Source organism: Oryza sativa, chromosome 6 (assembly GCF_034140825.1).
Source record: "Oryza sativa Japonica Group chromosome 6, ASM3414082v1".
Lineage (NCBI taxonomy): Eukaryota > Viridiplantae > Streptophyta > Magnoliopsida > Poales > Poaceae > Oryza > Oryza sativa.
Window position 1 is genome coordinate 26,365,351 of NC_089040.1, and position 11,708 is coordinate 26,377,058.

The following is an 11,708-nucleotide window of genomic DNA, read 5'->3' on the forward strand; positions in this document are numbered from 1 at the left end:
GTTTATCTGTGTAAGGATGTACTTGGAATCTGTTTATCTGTGTGAGGATGTACTAGGAATCTAGAATGACATGGTGAAGTTCTTCAGGATTTCGTTTACTTCGGCTCATTTTAAGTCCGTAAAAAACAAAACAAAAAAAAAACACTGCCAATTAGGACCGGTTTTGTTTTGATGCCTTATTACCCAAAAAAAAATTCGCTATCTGAAAAGGAGTGGTTTGTTTTCGTTTGGCGTTCAATTTGTGTGAACGTGAATTGAATTCACGCTATATTTGTGTGAAGAAAAAGATAAAGCACATTTTGTAGGGTAAAGTTCTGATGGTGTTTGGTATGCTACCCACCTACTGTGTAACTGGGCCTCTTTAAACAACCTTAATTATGTTCATTAGTATGGTCAAGCCAAATTAAATCAGCTGGTATCACGGATCATCGGCACCTGCCCAAACAATCACAATTGTAAAAGCATCAAACTAAACACGTCAGAAAAAGGATAAAGCAAACAGACCATCAAGTCGGAAAAAAAAGTGATCGTAATTTAACTGATATGCTCACTCGAGTTTAAGTCCTATGGTATGTTATGGACGCTTAATATTTTAATAAGCAGTTGGTTGTTAGTCAGCTTGTGAGAATCTAAATATTGGTTCTTAGCTTCTAGCTTTTGATTCATTTTTTCTGGATTCTACAACTTCAACTTCTTAAAATCTAGATGAAAAATTAGATTGTTCGGAAATAGCCAGCAAAGTATAGTACTGCTATCTAAGTAGCCACAAAGTAAGTAGCAGACCTATAGCCATGATGTCAAATATTTGTTTCCAAATACTTACCCCGAGTCAACCTAACAATAAAAACAATGCAAATCAGATACAAAGAGAAAAAAAACAAGCATATTTAAATAACGACACCATTTTCCCACTCAGATAGTTGTCTTAATCAAACATAGCAATTTAGTATCATTCAACACCATGGCTTTATTCTTTATTTCATATATGCAAGTACTAAAGATCGACATTTACACCCATTTGTGTGTTCGCCGCAGTAGTATGTGAATATCCGCGAATTATAAGTTGATCTAGATAATATGGTCAATCACATATGTCCTTAGTATATATCGACGGCATATAATGTAAAACAAAATTGGGATCGGAGCATTAATCAATTATATGTTTGTCTATTTGATACTCCTCTATTATATGATTATTCTCTTTTAGGCAAGATTAAGGATAACAATAAAAGACTAGAATATGGTTATGAGATGTGATTACGATTATTCTCTTTTGGGCAATATTAAGGATAGCAAGAAAAGACTAGAACATCCTTACTCGATGTGATTTTGGTTGTAGGTGAGTTGGTAGTTGGGGTTAAAATAAGTAGAAATTTGAATTGGAGTTGATGGATATGTGACAAATACTATACCAAATTCACTTATACTTTGGGTCAAGTAGAAATGGACACATCTTTGTACTATGGAACGGAGTGAGTAATAGCATTACCAATAGATTAGCAATAATCTATCCGTAAAATTTTTTGAAGTTATAAGATGAAGCCTAAATTCAATTCCAACAACTAAAATGAGCCTTGTTAAACTTCCAACTAAACTAAAATTTTCGTTTCTTTCCTTACACGACGCACTCCCTGTCCCGATGCCAGTGGCCCGGGAAGTATATGATGAAAGAGGAGAAATAAAGGAGGAATGTGCTAGCAATGAAGTAGAGGATAGAAGCGGCGAAGAAAAGGAGGGACATGCCAGAAATAGAGTTGGAGCCTCCCCTCAAATTAAGGAAATGAAAAAATTAAAATGCTAACTCAACATCATGTACAGGGCTATATGGGATATGTTAGATCTGATTGTTTGACTAAAATATCTCATAATCAGTTTTGGGAAGGATTTGAGAATATACTGTTGGTGATGCTCTAATTGCTAGAGCCATGTATTTCGTGTCATAAAAATATCTTGGTTAATTGTTTTTCTCTAATATCTCATGCTGACCTTTAATCACTCCATAATAACTATGATTTAGAAGGCTTTAATCACTCCATAATAACTATGATTTAGAAGGCAAAGGTTCAAAAGCTCTAAATTTATCACGCAGATAACAAATATAACATGTATGGTATTGATATTATATAGAGAAGTGCGGTAGGGCATGCAATTATCATGGTATCATATACTATCCTTTTGCTATCATTCCTATATAACTATTTTCAACGACTAAGCTGTGGTGGAATATCATTCCTATATAACCATTTTCAACGACTAAGCTGTGGTGGAATAGAAGTTCTCGTTCTCATGCTTTTCTCCTCACTAGTAATTGTGCACATGGAATGCACATTTTTATAATATACTTTATAAGGACAATCACAATCAAAATTTACAAACTACCTTTATTGAAACATATGTAATCTGTTTGACTAAATTTAAATTTATAAGACATCCTTGCGAAACCTATAAAAAGCAAAAGTAATCATGTTATCACTACATAGTTATTTTAACTTTAGAAACGCATAAAAAGGGACCAAAACAATTGATCAACCTGCTAGTCCCATTGTACTTCGTCAACATTAATCTTCATCTACTCTGAGGATATTAGCTAGTACCGTAATGGCAACAAACAGTTCTCAAATTAGATAAATGTATTCATCCTATTGTGGAAGTAAAACAAAAACTACATTATCTGGTATCATAATACATTAGTACACTTCGTTACATGGTTTTTACGCACCAATCAATCAATAAAGATTATCACAAGAACGATAATCTCATCTAATATAGAACTCTAAATATTGGGAAGCAAACAGTAATAAAACTATATATGTAGTTACATCTAACCATATTTTATTTAATTGTTAAAGGGAGGCATCTTGCTGATTCATCACCACTGTAATAATTTTGCCCAAAATAAAAGGAAACTAAATCACATTTTTTCACAATTTTTTTTCTCATTTTGTCGATAATTGAAGATCGGAAGTAGATTTTCCATCCACAGACTTTTATTTTTGCAATAGACAATAATTCGTTGCACATTATTTGTAAAATGGGACAAGTTCTACTATATAAGTACATTTGGATCACTGCTTTGCTGCTTGTACATCCTCATTGAGACACAATGCACTACACCGAGCTTTCTTTATGGCCTCTTTTCAAATGACCAGGCTACATCATGTATGGAGATCCTGATTGTTGCAATATCTGCTGAGAAAGGCAAAAGATAGATTAGATTATGCATCGCAATCAACATCTAATTCCTTCGAGCTACCAACGATTAATTCCCAGATTTCCAAATGATTCTCGGAAAGCCTTCAAACTAAACAAATAATTTGCATTAAATCACGTATCACATTTGCTGGAAAAACCTAGAGAAGTACTTTAATCATCTTCCTGTCATGAGATGCATGTGCAATGCTCTACCGAAAATGGAAATGAACAAAATAAGAGCAGATGTGCTCTGTAATTTATTCTGAATTTCTGGTGGTAGATGAGTTCTTTTTAAGCTGCACAAATCTTCAGACAGGGTGGGTGGTTTGGCCTTGATTGATCGTCTCTTCTTAATCTAAATGATGAACTCTTCGGTGCCAGTGTCAAAATCTTCATCTCCGCCGTCCTTGAATTCTTCTTGATCAGGCAACAATTTTCTGAAAAAAATTGATAGCAATTTCATTACTTGTTACCTTCTGCATTGTGTAATCTGGTCCTCTTTCAGGTGGTGAAACTACTATCTTTGTCAGCAACATCAGTGCTGAGCTTTGTGCCTCTACTGTCCCCCGCAAACAGATTGTACTTCTTGACATCAGAAGGAGTTTATTCTCAAAGAAAATACAGATTGGTTGTGCTCAAATTTAATCTTGACATACTTAGCTTCTCCTCCACGTCCTTGGCGTTAGAAGAGTGCACAACAGAGCCCAGGAAGACGGTGATGAGGAAGCGTGCTACACATAGAAAAATAATTTATGCCCTCTTTATTCGCCCATCAAGGAAGTAGTTCATGGTTGTTCTTGTTCCTGCAAGAGTTTATGGCCATCTACATCAGGTCATCAGAAAAGTGAAATAATATGATTTCCACAGTGACAAAAGATTCAAAATTTGTGCATGTTTGGACGAACATACAACTACAGGCAGACTTGAGGAGACGATGTTTGTCACAGACAGACTGATAAATGCTCATGCATACTGTGATATCAAATCTTGGATGCAGCTATGTAGCTAGCGACAGTCCCCCGTGCTTGTTTTCCCAAAATGGGTTCAGAGATTCCATCCAAACTCACACTGTTAACTTGAATCAATTCTTCACATCCAAATTATTCTTATTGAGTGTCAAATCACAGCTTCTTTGGAAAATAACACTACATTATATTCCTGATGGCTAGATATGATGCATCAACTTAGAGACAACCAACTGAACCAAGAAACCAGAAAAACACTGACCTGAGGTGAGCCGAGTGAAAAAGCTTGGTACGCACTAAGAAGTCAATTGATCGATGTTGGGACAATGGGGATCAGATGATATGGGATTGGAAACATGATTTAGGGATGAACTAACCTGATTTTGGCGGTGGAATTCAGGACCACCTGTCGGCCGTCGTAACAAAGCTTTGTCGTCTCCACGCTCCAGGGCTACCTGGAGCTTGGCGGAGCTGCACGCAGCGAGGATCGAGGGGCGGTGTCAAAGGGAGTGGTAAAGCGGACGCGTGGGCATCGCCATCAGGTGTAATCACCTGGGCGGAGGAGCGGAATCGGTGATTACACTTGATCTGCGAATGAACGGTAGAGATTTAACATGTTGAATTGAGATATAGGATTGGAAGGGGTGAACGCCTCATTTCTATATTAATACAGATACGAATTACGGGCATAGTACGAAAATTTCCCGACCATTTTAATATATCGTTTTCCACAAAACTAATACAACAATAATATATTTACTGATGATTGGCTGTAACTCTTTGAGCAAATGCTGGCATTCTATTCTATTATCTTAAAAAAATCTTTACCGATGATGACCATTTCTAAAAAATTAGCTTTTCTAATTTCTGCTAGCATCGTATTGAAATTACCACTAAATAGCTAAACTCATAATATATGAAGATTTTTTTGAATGTTTCTATAAAATTAATAAGAAAATGATATCATTTTTGACCGTTTTCATCTCTAGCTAACGGGCAACATTCCCCTCACCTCATAATTATGCCATTACGTTTACGCACCATACAACCATCTACCTAATAGCTAGTTGGGCTGAACCAGCCCATTAATAGCTGACCACTTGCCTAATCTAAACAGAAGTGAACAACCCAATTAAGTAGCTAAACAATCACGACACAAAATTTTCCGAACTGTTGAGAGAATCGGAAGTCCAGATCACCTAGCGCAACTCCGATGGGAAACCTGCAGCGTTTTGCTCCTATCTGGACATCGTGTACGTGTGGTCGATGGTTTGGCCCGCTGTGTGTCTCCGATGACTACATCATGAGGTGGGACGACAATTCACCGGAAAAAACTGGAACTAGAGGACTCCACAGTTCGGTTGAGCGGATTGAACCGACTAAGGGTGTGTTTGGTTAGGCTTTTCAACCTGCTTTTACTTTTGCAAAAGCCAAAAGCCAACCAAAGGGCCTAAAAGCTGCAGCTGCTTTTGCCCAAAGCTAACTTTTGGTATAGTATAAATCAAAAGCACCTCTACCCCCTACTTTCACCTGCTTTTGGGAAAAAAAATTATCCACCTCAACCATTACGAAGAAAACGGTTCGATAATCTCGTCTCATGTCATCCCGCATCCGCACCACGCGCAGCAGGTGGGAGGAGAGGCGCATCTCCGGCCGGCGCCGCCCCTGCCCTCCGGCCGGCCGGCCACCTCATTCCCCGCCCGACGGCGGCGCCGCCCCTGCTCCTCCCCGCCCGACGCCGCCCTTTCTCCTCCCCGTCCGACGCCAACCCCACCCCTTCTCGCCCCTTCTCCTCCCGGCGAGGCGACCTCCCGGCAACGCGGCGAAACGGCAAGGCGGCGACCTCCCGGCGAGACGGCGAGCTTCTCCCCCACCGCGCCCCCTGACTCCCGTCGCCGGCCTCCTCCCAGCGCGGCGGAGGTAGAGGAGAGGACAACGTCCATCTCGTCGTCCTACGACCTCGCTGCTTGCTCGACGCTGGCAACACCCGACGCCGCCCTACTCGTCCCCGCTCGGCGCTGACGCTGCTCGTCCCCGGCCGATCGCCGCCTGTCCTTGTTCGGCGCCGCCCTGCTCGTCCCCGCTCGGCGCCAGCTTGCCTTGGGTTGGGACGCGCGAGGAGAGGATGGCGACGACTCCGCCACCTGTTCTCTCATCCCGTGCTGCGATCAACCAAACGGTCGTAAGTGAGAGATGTTTCCCAAAAACCACAGGTGATCAACCAAACGGGTTTTTTGACTTTCTCGTAGCTGCTTTTCCAAAAGCTGCTGCGATCAACCAAACGGTCGTAAGTGAGAGATGTTTCCAAAAGCTAAAGCCGCAACACACACTGTACCTGAAATCAGAGAAATGCTTGTGGCGTGAGGACTCGAACCCTGGTCTGCGCACTGAGAGGCTGAGAGCACTTGGCTCTAGCCATCCTACCGCTTTTTCACTTGTGAAGTAGAGGAAATATACATTATATATATATATATATATATATATATATATATATATATATATATATATATATATATATATATATATATATATATATATATATATTATAGTTATTGAACCGCGGTTCAACCGACAGTTCCCTAGTCAGTCCGTCGAACCGGTGAACCGAGGGGTTGTCTGGGTCACTCACCGGTCCGGTTTTCTCCACCAGGCAATGCAGCGAGCGTATTCCTAATTTACAACTAGGTAGTAGCATCAACCCGCCTGATGGTTCAAACCGAGAGAGAGAATGTAACCTACCGTTGGGTATGCGGTTCCATTTCAATCAATTTCAGTAATCTTTTATATTATATATATAATCGCTACAAGAATTGATAAAAATTGTGTCAGGGGTGGGCTGGCAATAATGTTAATTGGCTGAGTCGGATAGCAGACATGGCACTTTGACACACAATATGATTGAGTGAAAAAATTATATTTTAGCATTAATTATCGACATGAATAAAACAATTTTAGCCTACTGAAGAGTTTTGGGCCACTAGGGATTCAACAAAACGATTAATAAAGTATACCATGAAAACCAACCTAATTATAAGAAATTTGTTGTGAACTTGTTGCTAATTTATCCAAATGATTATATGCCTAGCTAATTGATGAGTATATTTTTAGATAATGAAATAGAATCACGGGATTTGCTCAATTGACGAGTATAATTATATATTATTTAGATAAATTAAGCTTAGTTTATACATCCTTATATTCCTTGCGTATAGATCGTAGTATCCCTGCATGTAGGTTATTTTGCAAACCAGATTCTTGATTTCTAACCAATGTAAGAAACAAAGTAGTTTAATCGAAATTTCATGTAGTTTGGACGGTTTAGCTTTTTTTTTAATATGTCAGACGTGAAAATTCCAGCTATTTTTAGTGCTCTTAAAATTATGGAGGGATCTTATAGGAGAGCCTCAGTTATAGTTAATAATAATTACAGTTCAAACTACGAATATACGCCACCTCATACAAAATGTGCATTTTGGATAATTTTAATCTATTCCAGCATTGTTCTTGTTCCTGACCTTCATGAAATTTTTGATATGTAGTACAACTTTAAGGGGAACTACGACATCAAGGTGATACAGAATGCTAGCATGTACGCTATTCTTCGCACCGGGCCATATATTTGTGGCGAATGGAACTATGGGTACGACTATATATGCTCAATCTTACACATTTGTTTGATAGATAAGGGATTATTGAATCTAAATATGTTTCCTCCACTATCTCATAAAAACAAATCACTTACAAAGGAAAAGAAGTTGAAACATTGAAACAACTTGTAACTACTACCCATAACTATAAACCATATTATACATCTTAAAATGTTAACCTATTACGTATTTATAGGAGGCAGTAACCTAACCAGTCATGCCAATGGCCCATAGCTGCGCTAGCGGATCATACAGTTTTCACCCTCTTCCTATGCACACATTCCACACTGCCAGTAACCTATTTTTCTTTCATGAGAGTGAAGCAGAAGTTGTTTCTGTTCTTTCTTGCCCACCAACTTTGCGTGACTGTGATGGGCTCTCCCATTTCGTGCTTCAGCTAGTAGGATGGGCCTCGGACCCACGGGTGGTCTTGATGCAAAGGCGCTTAGGGATGGCAATGGGGCGGTGCGGGGCCGGGTTGGACTAGAACGGCCCTCCCCCGACCCTCGACTTCACCCACCGCCCCTGGCCCCGACTGGAGATGCGGGGCCAAATCAGGCACCGTCTCCAACACTTCCGGGGCCCGCATTGGGTAGCATCTCCATCCAATTAGCACCAAAAATACAAGGCAATCATCAATTCGGTAAGAGCAAATATTGTACATACCATCAAAAATAGCATGAATGCTTGAATAGCATCACAAAAAAATCAGCAAAAACACATATTGATCCATCATTCCATCCATGAAGCATGCATGACCACAACTCCCTTGTGGCTCGCCGGCCGCCTCGCCCTCGCTGTGCAGTGCCCGTGTGCCTCCCCGCGCGCCGCCCGTGCGTTGTCGGCAGACCGGAGTGAGAGGGATACTAGAGAGGATGGGAGTCGGGAGGCCGGAGGGGAGGGGTTAGGAGGCAAGGAGAGAGGGCGGAGGCCAGAGGGGAGAGGAAGTGAGGGGAGAGGGCAACTGGCGACGACGAGATCCTGAGGAATGCACGGTGCCGGTGCGCGGTGCGCCCTGGCGCCCTGCGCCACCTCCGCCTGTGTGGTGTGGGCGCCGCCTCCGCCTATGTGGTGTGGAGATGGGGAGAAAGAGGATAAGGCTAGGGTTTTGTTTTTATATCTCAGTTGTTTGGAGAGAAAAAATAACTTTTTGTCTCTCCGCCCAGGGAAGTAGAATAAAGTAAGATGTGCGGGCATGCCAGTTAACCACGTACACAAAAATAAAATGGACAAAGGAAAATGTATTTTATTATAATTCTCAAGGAATTACGAAAATACAAAATCCTTAGTCAAATGCGCTCCACAGCCCATCGGTGAGGTGGATCTGACTTGGCGATTGTGTTCTCCTAGTTCCCGGGGTCTCGGAAAACACCCGGTTAATTACTCTCGCGGGTTAAACCCGCGAGACACCTCCGATTAAGCTGCGCTGGTCGTCGTCGTCGGTCTTCGCTTCACGTTCTCCCATGCATGATTGTGATGGTAGTGATGATGTAGATTTGTGTAGGCGCCGGCAGTAGTCCACGGCCTCATCGGTCCGTGCGTCGGTGTTGGTGACGTCGCCTTCACATAGACTCCGCCCGCCCTGCCGTTCAGCCTCGTCGGTGGAGGTAAAGATGGTGCTTGTAATGGAGACTAGCATGGCATTGGTCGTCGGTAGAGATGCCAAGCTTGTCGTCACTGGCGATAGGGTAGCATCGCCCTTCTAGTCTCCACGGCACTGGCCGACCATCCTCATGGTACAAGAGTTAGCCTTCTGATCGCTGCAGCACATAGTATTGAGCGGTTTTTAGGGGACGTTAGGGGCGTAGCCTAGCCTGAGAACGATGAGACGCGTTCCAGGAACTAGGTGGCTCTCTTGTATATGCGCCGACAATCGGAGCCAAAACCCAAATTATGTTGGGTCACCTCTGATCGTAGTGGCTTGACTTGGGAGTACTGCGCCGTCAGTCTTCGCTTCATGTTCTCCCATGCATGATAGTGATGGTGGAGTAGATGTGTGTGGGCGCCGACAGTGGTCCACGGCTTCGTCGGTCCGTGCGCCGGTGTTGGTGACGTAGTCTTCATATAGACTCCGCCTGCCCTGCCGTTCAGCCTCATCGGTCTTGAACAACGTGTTGGTGTATATTGTTGTTGAAGACATACATGGAATTGTGTAGCTAAGATGACTCGACCCCATAGCAATTGCATCGGAATTAGATTATAAAGGTAGGAATGATCAACACGAATGATAGCCGAATTAGTCATGGCTCGAAGGTTTAGTACAGAGCAGCATCAAATGAGTATGAATTTGCTAACTCAATTTAACTTCTCACCATGTACGGTAGCATGCATGCACATCTTGTTTGCTTGCTTGTCATCATGTACAGTAGCATGCATATACATGCATTCGTACAGTGCGCATGCACAATACAAGCATCTGAGTAATTTCAGCGCGGCGGCTGCAAACGACGTGATGGCCTCCGGGGAATGATGACCTTGGGATGGCTTGGTCGGCAGCTCCACGGCAGCATAGTGACGCCGGCAGCGAAGCCGATGAAGAGCACGTGCGGAAATAGGCAGCGCCGGTGAGGATGATATTCAATAGACGTTGGCGGCGACCCGCAGAGGCTACAACGAGCGTGGGGGACGGAGGGCGTCACCGGCCGATTAGTAGAGTCTCAGTGGGACATCCCTGCCCACCAAGGGCGCATCATGACAGGTGCTGGCAACAGGGGTCCGACGATACCCATCGCGACTTGTGGATGATATGTTAACGACCTCCGGATATCGGCAACTAGCACCTTGGCGACCTGGCAATGGCCTTCTCCGGCGGGCAGCGGATGATGACGGGGACAAGCTAGCGTTAGCTGGCAACGCCTCGCCGTCTATGGATTTGGGCGGCTCAGCGGTGTCCACGGCAACTCCAGCGAGATGGTTCGGGACGCAGCCAGAGCTGATGACGCCTTGCGGGCACCGAGTAGTGGCGCTCCGGCCGGCGTTCTCTTCAAGCAGCAAGACAATGTGTGTAGAGGATAGCAGCTTTGATGAGGGCGAGCGGAAGTCGACGATGTTGCGGAGAAGAGGCCGCGACCGGCAAGGCGACGACGTCCGATCCAGCATCTCGACGACATCACATCGCCAGGTAAAGACGTCGTGGGATAGAGGTTGCGGCCGGCGAGGCAAGGACGTCGCGGCAGCAGGTAGATGTGTCACCGGCGACCGGCGTCTCCGACGAGAGGGAGCGACGCGATCTCCGGCTGGCGGTGCCTCCGACAAGCGGAGAGGACGCTATATCCAGCGGGCCAGGCAGCACCGGAAACTCTCCATGTCGCCATCTTGTGCATGCATGCTGATCTGAACAGAAAGAGAAGGAAAACAAAAGAAAACTAAGAAGTTAAACTCGTGGCGATGGCTGAGTACGTGCTCCGGCGATCGTCTCCTCCTCCGCGCGCCTCCTTGCCAGACGCCGAGGCACTGCGGCCAACGTCACCGGCCGCCGAGCGCACAAGTTCCCGCCGGACGCCGAGATACGGCAGCCGATGTCGCCGGCCGCAGAGCACGCACGTTCCCGCCGGACGCCGAGATACTCCGGCGAAAACGACGTGCGTGATGGTTCCCGATGACGATGAGCAACCTGTGTCCGCTCTCCTTGTCCTTGTGCTTCTCTGTGTTTCTCTCCTGTGTCTCTATGTATGTCTCTCTATGGACTACTGCCAAGGCTGGGCACGGCGCAGCGCCTGCCGGCGGCGGCGGCGTGAACTGCAGGCCCTCGGCTCGTGCCTCTGTACTCTCTCCGCTGTCCCCTTTGCAAATGATATGGCTTAGCATTTTATACTAGAGAGGAGCCGGTGCATGCACAGTCGGCACAGAGCAATGCAAGGAATGATAGGAACAGCTGCCATGTTTATTTGCTTCACTTCTATAC

The 11,708-nt window shown here is 44.2% G+C and overlaps 1 long non-coding RNA gene across 1 annotated transcript; it reads right to left on the reverse strand.

The window, feature by feature from the left end:
* Window positions 1-3,101: 3,101 nt before the first annotated feature.
* Window positions 3,102-4,671, reverse strand: LOC112939413 (uncharacterized). Its single transcript, XR_003243115.2, has 3 exons — window positions 4,535-4,671; window positions 3,849-3,995; window positions 3,102-3,629 (listed from the first exon to the last, which is right to left on the reverse strand). It is a non-coding gene; the product is annotated as an uncharacterized lncRNA (long non-coding RNA).
* Between the last annotated feature and the right edge of the window lie 7,037 nt (window positions 4,672-11,708).